The sequence below is a fragment of the Ixodes scapularis genome, unplaced genomic scaffold, assembly GCF_016920785.2.
Source record: "Ixodes scapularis isolate PalLabHiFi unplaced genomic scaffold, ASM1692078v2 PGA_scaffold7__128_contigs__length_106722199, whole genome shotgun sequence".
NCBI lineage: Eukaryota > Metazoa > Arthropoda > Arachnida > Ixodida > Ixodidae > Ixodes > Ixodes scapularis.
The window spans coordinates 18,991,397-19,004,893 of NW_024609882.1; the positions used below are offsets into that span (position 1 = coordinate 18,991,397).

Genomic DNA, 13,497 nt, shown 5'->3' on the forward strand with positions numbered 1-13,497 from the left:
GCCAGCCGTCGCTCGCGGATGAGGGCCGACCTCCCACGCATTACGAGGAGGTGGAACGCCCAAATGGTCGATGACCCTGCCGCGAGATTCATTCTTTATTCCGCGAATCGCGTATATACACTCGCAACATGTCCCGTGCTCTCAAGTTCGGAGAACAGGCGAGGTGCACGACACACACGTCGAGGCGACGAGACTCGCTTTGTTCGCGCTTTTGAACCCACGCGCGAGCTTATTTGGCAACGCTCGCGAGAAGGATAAGCGTCGCTGCAGTCTGGTTCACAGCTCGCCGTGGTTGCACGGATTGGGGTGCGTCAATTCGAGACGTTGTTGAGGTACTTCCTTCCGCGATAAACGGCTTCGAAGACGAGCATTATAGTGAAGAGTGACGGCAAACTTCCAGCAGGTTCTTTCGTCATTATACAACGAAATTCGATGATCTTAGGCGTCGTCGTAAGTACGTGAAACACGAGAGGCACCCGTGTGGAGCGTATACAGGCGTTAAAAACTGACGCGGTCCTGTTTATGACAGGTAGACGTAATCGATCGAGTGCCGATGTTTTAATTTCATTGCAGCCTTAAAAAATCGTGACGTCACACCGGCCTCGTGCCTATCTGTGTAGCAGTACTTCTTTCCTTTCTTTCTCTGGCATCTTCTGTACTGCAAAAAAAGTCACACGCTTGTGTTTCACGATATCTATAAATACGGTACAGTACGATAAAATTTATTAATGCAATACAATGCGATAAAATACAATACGATACAATAAAAGTTATATTCTTATAGCATACTGCGCTAGCGTTTGGCTAGTATATCAGATACAAGTTGAGAATGTGCCAGAAGATTCTGCCCTTGTTACCGCCAGCCAAAGTTCCTCCGCGCTGTGGGAACAGTACGCTACCGAGGTGCACGTCGCGATGTCCTGACGTGATTCGTCATCACTACTGCCTTTCCTGGTTAGTCTGCGGTGCGATTCAATGCCGGAGCTACGTGGTGGTGTTTATAGATAGAGGCTACCGAATCTATACGTGCACGTCTGTATCGTCGGGCTCACTCGGAGGGGAATTCTCACAAGATTCATACCGCAGAGAAGTTATGGAGCATGGGAGACAAAGAGAGAGTGGAGGATTTCAAAATACTATATTATATTTGGAAAAAAAATTACACTCGCAGTGTGACAAATACAACCTGTGACAGCGATGCTTTTAATTAAAATTCCTTTCGGCGCTCACGCGAAGCATTCCAGTTCAATCCCCCCCCCCCCCCCTAATGAATAACTGAATAAATAAAAGGCTTTCCAGTACCTCCTTACAATATAAGCAGAGTTCTTCGCTGATCTTACAGCGACAGTTGTAAGTAAGATTGCTTTCAGGGTCCATATTTAGCAAGCAACCCCCCCCCCCCGCCCCCCCCCCCCCCCCTTAAAAAAATATGTCAAGCATGTTATTTTACTATTTTTTGGGATGCAAAGGATATTAAGGAGATGCCACGGGAAAATGTAGCCAACGCTCGTCGCCGTCATTACGCAACCCGAGGTTGTCACCTGGGAGCAGCAGCGACTGAAGCAATCGAGATTAATGGACACACCCACACCACCGGTCGATGGTTTTCGACGAGACGGAAGCCAGCGGCCAACGCCGCCCTCCGACTCTAAAAAGGGCCTTCGCAGTCAGTCACCCACGCCACCACTGCCCGTGACGTTAGTGAGTCTCGCGTGACCAGTGTCGCGTTCGCACGCTGAGTCATAGCTGGAAGCAGGCTGGTCGAGCGGGGCTGGCTCGCTCGCTAGCGGTTGCCACCGTCTTCCATTCGAGTTCGCCGTTGCGGAAAGGAAAATTGCCCGGGAACCTCCGAGTTCGCGGCTCGCTGCAGCGGGCGAACACTCGAAATAGACGTCGACGTTTCGCCACACCGACGCCACCTCCGAAAAGCGAAAATATGCGCCGCGTCATGATATACGTCAGTCCCTCCTGCAACCACGTCTCCTACGAGCCCAATAAAATATATATATTCACAGGCTTCGAGTGTTGGTTTTATGCGCTGAACCAACAAGGGCGTCTGTAACGCTTTTACAGGGTTCTACAAATACTGCTTCGAATCGAACAGCGCGGCGTCATCCTTAGCTTTAGCAGTGCAAGGAGAGCCGGTATGCTGTGGGACTCCCTTGCACTGTGAAGGCCTATGAAAGACGCAGTACTATTCGATTCTAACCCCTATTCGTACACCGCTACTGGGGATTAATTTCAACTACGTGTTTTTTCTTTCTTTTTTACGTGCAATCAAAGGTAAAGTTACACAACTCCTTCTCCGCAATAAGCCCCCGTCCTACGCATGGCCTGCACATGATGTCACCCAAAGAGCGTTCCAATGGCCACCAGAGAAGAGGAGAAGGAGACACCTCGTTTGCGTCTCCTAGATATGCCCAGACGTCGCTATTCTCCTCGCAGAAGATGACCCCGTCACTCATAATTCCTACAAGAGCAGCTTCCCTCTCTTTCATGGTGGCCTAAAGCACGCGATGCGAAGTCGGTGCAAGCCATGTATTCCCTGCACCTCGGCCTGGTTTGAGAAACACGTGTAAGAAATTATTTCAACGGATCCCACGAATAAAAAGAACGAATTGTTCGAGGCTGCCATATTTTAGAAAATAGGTGAGATCATTATTGCTTGATTTCTCACTAGTTGGGATCTGTTCTTCTGTCATTACCTCTAACAATATTTTGTACACTATATTTATTTAAAGCAATATCTGTTGGTCACGTGCGACGACTCTCCGAACGCTGCACGTAATGGTTCTAGGTGGCACTACATCTCCACTGTGCCACGTAGACACCGAAAACCACAAATAAAAAGACAATTAGCGGAAACGTTTTACTTGTGTTGTTGTGTTGTCCTGTGAACAGTGAAACGTTTTACGTTTGTCTGTACACACAACAACACAACTAAACCCGCTGAATTTTTGTTGTTTTTTGTGTTGTCCTGTGTACAGTGAAACGTTTTACGTTTGTGTGTACACACAACAACACAACTAAACCCGCTGAATTTTTTTTTTTTCTAGATTACTCGTTAATATCACTGTTATTAGGCGCTGCTCCCTCACTGTCCTTTTCCTTTGAGACCGAACACTGGGATCTTACGAGCTCTACTCCAACGGGGGGAAATTCAGGTAAGTCGAGTCCGCGTGGGACAGCGCGGTTAAATAAGAGGCCAACGTCGCACTTTTTCACGAACCACTTTTCCCAGTGTTGTCGTTGTTCTCGTGATCGTGTCATTAGCTCGAAAAGTCGATCATCTCTTGTTGCTAGGCGTTTTCACGGAGAAAGTAAATAAATTTAGAGTAACGGCTCGGAATCGAATCTCGTCTTAGGGACCGAAGAAGCGTTCCCATCGCCGACCAAATAATTGCGTCTCAGCCCCGTTACGAAACCGAAGTCGACGGAAGGACCTCGTTCGCTCAGCGCGGGTACGCACAGCGCACCCGCGTCCGGATGACGACAGCCCCGTGTGTCGTCCGCCTCCGTTCCCTCTCCGCTAATCTGCGGGGCGACAGATTTCCTCTTGCTTCACGGCGCGCTCCGACGACGACGTCGACGACAAACCAAGCCGCCAGCCGCGACCAAAGTCAAACACGGGCCCACACTCCACTCACCCGTATGCTGACGGTGCGGCGGAAGCTACGAGGTCGTTGGACCAATCATACGTCGTTCTTTCGTCACGTGATCACGCTCGTTTCCGCACACACTTCACGCAAAGCACTTGAGAGATCCAATCGCCGCTAGGCACAGAGAGATCTGGACGAAGTACGAAACTGAAAATGTTTTGAGAGACCTAAAACATTTAAAAAAGTGCGCTGTGTCGCTGACTTTTTTTCTCGCAAAGCACTTTCCCAAGGGCCTTGTGCCCACGCGTCATGAGCGGGGTCACGTGACAAAAGGAACGCGGTTGATTGGTCCGGCGAGCGAGTCTAGGTTACGCCGTACTGTCAGCTCAGGGATGAACGGAGCACAGACTAAAACAGACCCCGCTTTCCTACAGGGCACGATCCGACCGACGTTCTGGACGGGCACGGCGCCAACGGAGCACTCTCTAACTTGCCGAAACGAACGGCAGACAAACATTACGACGTCGCACGAGTTTCTTGCTTGATTTCGGACGCTCCCAAAAAAACCTCTCCCTTTTTTTTTTTTCTCTTTTTAAAGTAGCTACAGTTTTTGTTTTGTTGTTTTTTTATTTGGACGTTCGTGCAAGCCTGCACGGACGACGGACATCTCTGAGACCTCTCCGATCGCTGGAGAAGCTCCCGGTGACGACGGCTTCAATGACGCCAACGGGTTTTCGGGACAGCGCTGATATGCGGTGAGGTCGACGCATTGTCGGGTGTCAATCACGCACTATTTTATTCCGCTCTTTGAACCGCTGACCCGCTAATTCGGTAACGGCTGATGTTTTTGCGTGGAGACTGAGTGCCATTGCGCGGGTGATCGGTGAATGACACTAATTTGATTGGGTGCTTGGTTGTTTTTTTCTTTTTTTTTTTTTTGTCGTTAGTGCAATTTCGTTTTTATGCCAGCTCTTTCTCTTTTTTTCTGGTTTAGCGTTTAAAGGGCTCGCTAACCACGTCAGATGCCGCGCTATTACTGAAGAAATTAAATGCGCGGCCCTGTGGACTCGAACAGTGTGCTAGCTACCGCTATGGTCACATGCAGTTCAAGGAACACAGGGCATGGCTAATTATGTTCACGTTTCCTGATTGGCTAATCGGCGCCCTCATTGGCGAGTGCTCTGACCTCATTATTTGCAGAGCGATAATGATATGCTCTGGGCTCGTCTTTTGTGTCTTAAGTCGTCGATGACTACGATGACGAGTAGTCATTGAACCCTTTAAAAGAGTTCGTTCTAAAGGGCTTTGACGTGCCCCTCCGTATGACAGGAGTTTAGTTCGTTACGTGCCCGTCCGACAGAAGCATAGGGTAGCTATGTCCATTGGTGCTTGTGCGAATCTCGACGAATATAAATCTTAATACCTTATTTTTATATAAAAAAAAAAAAAATGGTGGCTTTGGTGTGTTTGTTATTGTCTGAAGGCTTTTCTTGCTTGTTTTATGTGTGCGATGCGTGCCCGTGCAGAATACAAACCACTCGTAGAAAAGACTCAATGTTCGCGACTTAAAATATATAACGAAATACAATGCCACACGAATACATCGGCCCGTGCAAAAGAACGAAAAGTACGACTCTCGCCAAAAATGAAATCGCCTATAGTGTTTTTGTTTTCGGATAAAAAGGAACGCCTGTTTCGCGTGTCGAATCTCTTAGAAACAAACAATCTGGTGGCCTACACAACACTACATAGCGTGCCACCGAGGCATTCAGAGAGTCGAGTTTCGCTACCCTTAATGTGGAAACTACAGACCTCGTAAACTGATAGGCACGCGGGAATGCTTCCGAGTCCTGTAATATAGAAGCCAAACTGTTCTTTCTTTATTTCTTGTTGTGATTTCCACGCTCTGGTTAGAAGAAATTCGGGTCTAGCCCAATGACCATCTGGCAGAGCACTCCGACAAACGGCACTTAGATGCCATGGAATTTGCAATAAATACTCGAGCAAAGGGTTCAAGGAGAGCGCCCTGGGAAACGGTGTCCTTGGCTAAACAACTGTTCGTCCTTCAGACTACTTCGGTCGAGTAACCCACCACATTCGCTCGACCTCAATGTAATGGACAAAAGAAGCAAACGGCTTTCATCGCTCTTCTTCCCAGTTCGTTTTCGGAAATATAGCTAATACTTCACAGCGCTGCGGAAATAAAGGTTCGTTTGATCTATAGTCAATAGTAAATACCTCCTGCCTAAGTATAAGGATGATGTTGACTCGGATGAAATTATTTTTTTACCTCTTATGTGGTCATTACTCGGTTAATAATCGCAACTATGTTCCGTATTTAAGCAAGCTCTGGTAATGCAACTGAAAGCAAACAACTAATCCACTACGCCTTATCACTTCAGCACGAATCATTGTAGGACTAGGAAGTCTTCCTTTGCTAAATGCAACGACAAATGGGGCTATTGACGAATGCCGTAGATGGTGCAAATATTGTCTGCTTTTCTCCCCAACAGTTTTAGTACTTTCGTTTTTTTTTTTTTTACTTTTAACATGCCCACTGTTTTGGACCCGCCACTGCCAGTATGATCAAATAATAATAATAATAATAATAATAATCATCATGAGCCATTCCACTCTGTGGAGGTGGATGACTAGAGGAGCGGTTTAATTAGCACACGACAAAGAATTTTGAAGAGAGCTACGAACTATATCGCCGCCCCCAGAAGCCGGAGGAAGCTAGACACGCGCAACAAGAACGCCACCTGGCGGAAAGTAGACACGCGCGCGAAGGGACCGCCACCCCGGAAGAACGGAAGGAAACTAGACACGCAAGCGCTTGGAACGAGAGGGGGTGCGCGAGTTCTTGTTGACGCACATGAAAAATCCACGGAACCCTAGCCGTAAACAGCTTCGCTGTAATAATAATAATAATACTACTAAAGAAACATGTCTCCCTGTGGCTATGTGCTGCATTGGCAGTGCTTTAATTACTGCAACTGTCCCGTCCCGCGTCACATATTTCTTTAACAAAAGAAGGATAATTTTACTTACGTTAACCTGATCACCTAAGCCTAAGGCATTCAGTACTAAAAGTCCAATGGGGATAACAGTAGCGCGAACATTTGCACTCCAAGGTAAATAAATACATTGCAATGGTGAAGCTGGAAGCCTTGAACGTCAACTGCAATCAACACTGTCTTGACATAACGGGTCCTGCTAAAAAAATAAAAAAAAGAATTAAAAAAAAAGAAAAAAAGAACGCCCTTGCTTTTTATGGCCGAGCCATTACCACAACTCCCGCACACAACTATTCTGGAACTGGCGAGGGATCGATCACAAGGTGCAAACGTACCTGACCCTCAAAGGATTAGTTATCGGGACGTGCGAGCAAACCAGGGGGGAAGTAACGATACGCCGTCCTTCCTGGCATTGCTTATATGACACCAACGGCGCCCTCAGGACAGAAACGCGCCACAAATGCCCGCAATTATAGTGGGCAATTATCGGTCGAGCTGACAACGTGACCCTGATTCCTAACGCCTCTGAACGAGCAGCCCCTTTTTATGCGGCGGTGCGTGTTAGTCAGAAAAATAATCCAAAAAATAAAAACAGGTTGCGTTCCCTTAAACAAAGTCGGTGCGCGGGTGAGCGTGCAATATATGCAACAAAAATTTACTAAAAAAATATCGCTATAGCGAATGCGTTGTGGAACGTACAGTTAGTGTGCATGCGTGTGTCGTGTGCAACCAATGCGGCAAAATTCGTCGTAGAAACTTCGTCATGAAAACTTCGCCGTAGAAAGTATAGTTAGTGTGCAGGCGGTGTGCATTCAATGTGGCAAACTTTGGTGCACAAAAATGTGTTATAGAAAAACTCGTCGTAGATAATACAACTAGTGTGGTGGCGAGTTCGATCGTGCACATTCGGCGTAGCAAAATACGTTTGTTGATAATTTGTTAGACATATTCCTTGTAGAAAACACAGGTAATGTGCAGGCGAGTGGTTATTTGATGTAGCAAAATTCGTAGTAGAAAGCACATTTAGTTGTCAGAAGCAAAAAAAAAAAAAAATCGAGGCGAGCTGGTTATAAAAAAGATCACTCCGTACACCACGAGACAAGGAGGAATATCAGTTATTTTATTACTTCTTCTCTCGGGGTTTAAACTACGACCATGTAGCGTGCATTGGATGTATCAAAATTCGATGCCAACAATTCGCCGTAGAAAATTCGTTATCACAATTTCGTCGTAACAAACTGCGCAGGTTAGCATTTGCATTCGACGTATCGGCGGGCAAGTCGAACGCAGCCCCACCAACGAAGGAAGCCACTTTCCGTTTCGTGACTCGAGGAACGTCCCGAACATATATCGAGCTGACGGGTGACGCTTTTAGAACCAAGTTCAAGGGTAGATCGGGGAGAACCCCCTCCGTTCGCGGCGGTCATGCCAAACTTCCTCGTGTCCGTTCCCCCCGGAGGGCAGCAATCGCGTCTCGGCGTTCCCCAGGGAATCTCCCAAATCTCGGCAGAGGGAAATTTTCCTCGCGAGCCTTCGCCACGCGCAGACTTCCTCCAACGCCTAACGACAAACAAGGGCACACCTGTTCTTGGACCAGGAAAGAAAAAGAAGTGGAGAGGCGACAGGGCGTTGCGCCCCTCGTTGTGAACTTTCGGGTGTCGTGCGACGATCTCCGCCGTAAGCCGGCAGAGCGGCTTTGCCTGTGGGCCACCTTTCGATTCGTGGTCGACCTGAAACTGTCGTGGCGGCCGCCGCCGTGGCGAGAGATGCAAGGAAAGCGTCCCACGATAGACCAGTTTGCCGAGGAAACATCTGCTAAGCGTTTCGCTTAAAGTATACGAGCCGTACGGTTGTTTGATGGGCCCCCCAATGGACTCCAATTTTGTTAATGAGAACAAAAATAGGTATCGGAGAAAGCTATAGAATAACTAATCCTTGAGTTTATAGTTTTGAGCAAACATCCAACCCTGAGAAAAACCAAAACAGTGAAAAAATGTGGGAGTTTTTCCTCAATAAAAGTTTATTACAACCTTACGGAATGTCGGAAATAGTCGCATCGTTTATTTCGAAGCGACGTGACTTGAAACTGTTCCACGAAGAACGCACTGGAAGCAGGCAATAATGAGCGGTCACACGCGAATAACCACACTTAAATCTGGTCGTTCCTGCTATGCGATTCGCTATACCTGTCCCGTTGCACTATTTGAGTTATTTCTCAAGCATTAATCTTAGCTAAACAACATCGCGTTCCTAAAATTTGTCTCTTCGATAAGCATGCTCTACAATGAAAAGCAAGTTACCTTTGAGGATGGACTTGGCAATCAAAGCCACCTGGTCGCGCACTTGGGCTCCCCTTTTTTTTTTTGTACGCCACGACTGTCTAACAACAATGAGGCGCTTAGGGGTGGTCGCAAAATACCGAAGGAGTGAAGTGCTATGCCTAAAAAAAAAAAAAAAAAGACGCTAGTGAATTCTAGTTGTTATCTGTACAAGCTATATTTGATGCAACGTAGATATTCGAACGCAGCTGCAGGGTCCCACAATTTGAATGTACTCTTGAAATCTCACAACCTGCGCAGGATACCTTAACGCAGTTAATTACGCCTGGTGAGTTGGACTAATACACCCCTACGGCGAGTGCAGTGGAGACAAAGGCTGCTAGCTTTAGGTCTACCCACTATTCGTTCCAATCAGAAATCGGCGTTGTGACGTCCTCTCTCGTCTCCTCCTCTCCTTCAGTTTCACGGCGCATACGCAACCACCTCCTCACTCGCCCCGGCAGTCGTGAATGAATCTGCAGTCTGGACGCAGCAATCTCTCCCTGGGATCCATTAGTGTACGAAACTACGGGGTGGGGCATAAACCTACCAGCCTCGGGAATTTTCTAATTTAGCTTCCGGTTGTAGTCCAGAGCTCGGGCTGCTGCAGGTGTCACATGACAGCAGCTTCGACGGGAAGCGAACCACTCCTTCCGAGAATCATGCGGCATCACGGAAGCTCGCCGAAAACAATCGATACAGCGAAGCTTAGGAGCGACGCACTCGGACAAAAAAGCGGTATGGTAATTAGGTACGAGAATGGGAATGGATCGCATCGAATCGTGTAGGAGACGAAGAAAAAAAACTAAAGTGTACTGGGGATTGCGTGCTCCATGAAGATTGCGTCTTATGGTTTCAAAGAGCAGAACACACATTGCCGTGGTTTCATTTAAAGCCTTCAAAGAATAACGCCTTAAGCGGCAGCGAAGACAGTTTTGGTAATACTTTTATCTGAAAAAAAGAAAAGTGAAACGAGAGCGACGCGGTAATTACGTACGATACATTGCAACGAATGAAAGAAATCAAGCGTCGTCATAATTCACAACAGCATTTTGCTAAAGCCACCGGACACTTAGGCAGGTAACAGCGTTGAGATTACCTACATGCGCGTTTGTTTTCAAGTCAGCTATTCAGTGGCGGAATGCAGTTCAGCTGTGTAACCTCCAAATTCAAAAACAAGCAAAAAAAAAAAAAAATGTCACGCGACAGTTGTGCTAATTGTGGATGTATCGTGCGCCACAAAGGGGGCCGTTCCCTCGGAGGAGAGGATGGCACAGGGAACAGCTCGGGCGACGAGCGTGAAGACGAACGGCTACGGAACTGTGAAGGGTCAAGGCGCTGGCCTCCACGATCGCGCAACTGTGAGACGCAAGCTACCTTTGTACCTTGCCTACGTGTGATCTCCTTCGGGGCGGGAATGTGAACGGGCAAAAGATGCCATGAAGCGAATAGACCGATCTCACCAGCCAGTTTGGCTACGCCACCGCTGCCGCGATGCATCCAGGGAACTTTACACGTTTTGCCCGTGCGATGAGCACGCTAGAGCTCTGCGCATGCGGAGCATCAGACAGAACGAGCTGTCTCGTGCTCTGCCACCTGCGAACTAAAGTTATGGCGGCGTCACGCATGCGCCGAACGCTTAGTGAGATCGGTCTATAGCGCTTTTGTTAAATTACCCAAGCACAAAGGTGCATGCTGCGAATGTCGTTACACGTGCTGGCTTTTGCAGCAGTAACTTTTTTAAAGCAAATGCCTAAAACAAATGGTATCTTGCACGCGCGTTCGTCAAGGCTTTATTCTGGTTATTTACTTCTAATCTATTACACAGAGAAGGCGAGCGCGTGTACATACATTCCCAGCATTCTCCTTGACGCTCGGGTAATTGAGCAATAGGTGTATTGGACGCACATCGCCAAGGGGCATCGGTGGCTGAGTGGGCCAGAGCACACGGGCTCGGAGCACGTGGAGCGAAAGCTCGTGCGGCAGAACCCAGGAATCCTGGGTTCAATCCCCACTCCAGGCTGTTTAGATCTGGATAAGCATCGGTACCGGCGTGCGGTCGTGTATCACTAATGCATAGTGCACATTAAAAACCCGAGGCTAGCGGTTGTCCCGCACTGGCTAAATTGCTCATCTACACAGCTGAGAGACAAGTTGCCCGCGTGAGACAGACTAAGTTCAGTTCGTACAAAACAAGGTAATTTCCGTTGTTCTCTTATTTCTATAGGAACAACGTTTTGAGAGTTTGTATCCTATAATGCCAGTACCCTTTTCCTACGGTAGATGTTTCCAAACCATATGCCGTCGGGCCCAAGGCGTTGCTACTAATACTTTCGGCCGGTCAATTTTACAAATGCGGCTAAGCGCAACTAACTGTCGAATAAGCTTAACGAGGCGGAAATGGGGGAATTTAAGTGGGGCGGTACAAAAATAGAAACGAGGCAAATGGCGATCATCAGCGTTAACCTCGCCCTTCATGTGGGCCCTAACCGAGAAACCGCCGCCGGTGGGAAAGAGGTGCTTAGCTGAGAACGTTAACTTTAAACTGCAGCAGCGCGCGCACGCGCCCGTTTTACCCGACGACTAGAACGACGAGCCGTTCAGCAAGCTCCTAAGCTAAGTTTGATCGACAGGCAGGTGCCACGATTCGGGATGTAGAACAGTTATAAAATTAGAAAGTCACCTGTCAAACAATGGTGCCATTCAAGTTCTGGATACAAACGTATTTGCACGCTGGGAATCTCCAGGCGTCAACAACGGAAACGTAGATTCACTCGTTTCGCAAGGTCAGCCGACATGGAGATCCTGCAGTTGACAAACTCGGATAGTCAGGAGAGGGAAGTTATTGATTTGCAAAGGGTTTTGGTTGACAGTCCTGGCGACTGGTGGAACGAGTCAGGCCGGCTTCCAGCCCACACTGGAGGAAGCCATGCTAAGTCTACACAGCCGTCAAGCCCGTTTTGTGTGCACTCTCCATTTCATATTTAAAGTGTATAACGCCGTCAAATCTGCTTGCGTGAGCCTCGTCGCTCGTTTACGCATGCTCTCGGGTAAATAAGACGCAAGATGAATCCGCACGACCGTGCCAGTAACTTTGACAGCGATGTACGCACACTAAGCGGATTCAAAGCATGATCAATGGACAAAACCTATGAGCACGATCGCGTATGTACACGCAAAGCGTGCTTTACCAAAATCACTTTCCAAAGCAATGTGTTTCTTCTGTCGTCTGCATGAACGGTGTTGGTGAACCGAGTTGCAGACAAAACTTGGCGGACGCCTCATTTTTGTCACCCGAGGAACGATGCGTGTTGAAGAGCAGCATCTTTAACACCCATCCCTGTTCCTCTTGTTCGGCTTATGCGAGGCGATGAAGCGCTGTTCGTACGGGGAAAACTGATCGGCGTGTTTCGGCGCGCATCTCTCATTGAGGAGCAGGAGGCCGTTTTCAACGAAGCATCACTCACCCGCGATCCCGGCTCCGCAGCGTCCGTCCGTCCGTCCGTCCTCCGGACGCCGGGAGTCCGATCACCCAAGGTCAGAACCCCACGCCGCGGCGCAGACGTCAAATCCCGAGTCACTCTCGTCGAAGTCGAAGGTCGACGACCACCCGCGCACAGAGCTAGCGCGGACGTCACCACCAAAACCACTCACTCGACGGCGCGGTTCTTCGGGTCGAAAAAAAAAAAAAAAAATCACGCAAAGCAGACGGGATGTTTCACTGCACAGACGTCTCGCTGCGACGCGAAGATTTCCGAGAGCCAATGCACCGGACCCCGATGACAAAAGAATCCGCGAGGCAGCACACCACAGCGAAAATCTCCAGATGCGTTGTCGGACTCCGCGCAGAGAGAGATCCCGGCGAACTACCGCGAACGCCGGCCTCAGCTTCGTAAATGGAGGCGATCGGTCGACTCGCTCGGGAAGGCGGCTCGCCTCCTCTCCTGCCCCGGTCTCGCTGGAGGGAGAGGGGGAAGGAGGGATCACGTGACGCGCGGTCGATTCAGTGTTGCGCGGAGAATGCGTTTCACCGCTGAATTTGGCTCGTAGCGTTGTTGGGGCGACAACGCTGGCGCTGGGAATGTGGGGTGTTCGCGTCTGGTAACCCGAAGTCGTCCGTTGGACTGGTACGCGTTTCTTTACCAATTTTGTGGTCGTTTTTAGGCGAACTATGTTGCCGTATCATAGGTCTTTGCCATGTGACGTGTTCACTGATACGAGGGACAGTTAGCGCGAACACAACTACCATAATTTCCATATGAACGAATATCAATATTCCTTGTCAATGTGAAATAACGTTGTTTTGGGCAATTTAATATGTTGTTATTTAGCGAGAAAAAAAAGGTGTGAAGAGAAACCTTGTGAATTTTCTCTCGTTCTCTGTTTTCACCAATAAAATTATCCAATAACCCACTAGACCGGAGCGATTTTTCATATTTATTTGAAAGGAGTTTAGCGCCGTGCTGAGCCATACGATACTTTTCTTTTTAATTCGTAACTTTTGAGTGACGAGTTTCTACTTCAATATTTTCAAAAACAAATTATGCATTATCTGGACATACA

General features: G+C 48.2%; 1 protein-coding gene across 1 annotated transcript in view; it reads right to left on the reverse strand.

Moving 5' to 3' along the window:
- Window positions 1-12,832, reverse strand: part of LOC8024653 — a gene marked incomplete in the record, with an annotated part of 216,512 nt that extends 203,680 nt beyond the window's left edge. Inside the window, 1 exon segment of the mRNA XM_042286345.1 lies at window positions 12,402-12,832.
- Between the last annotated feature and the right edge of the window lie 665 nt (window positions 12,833-13,497).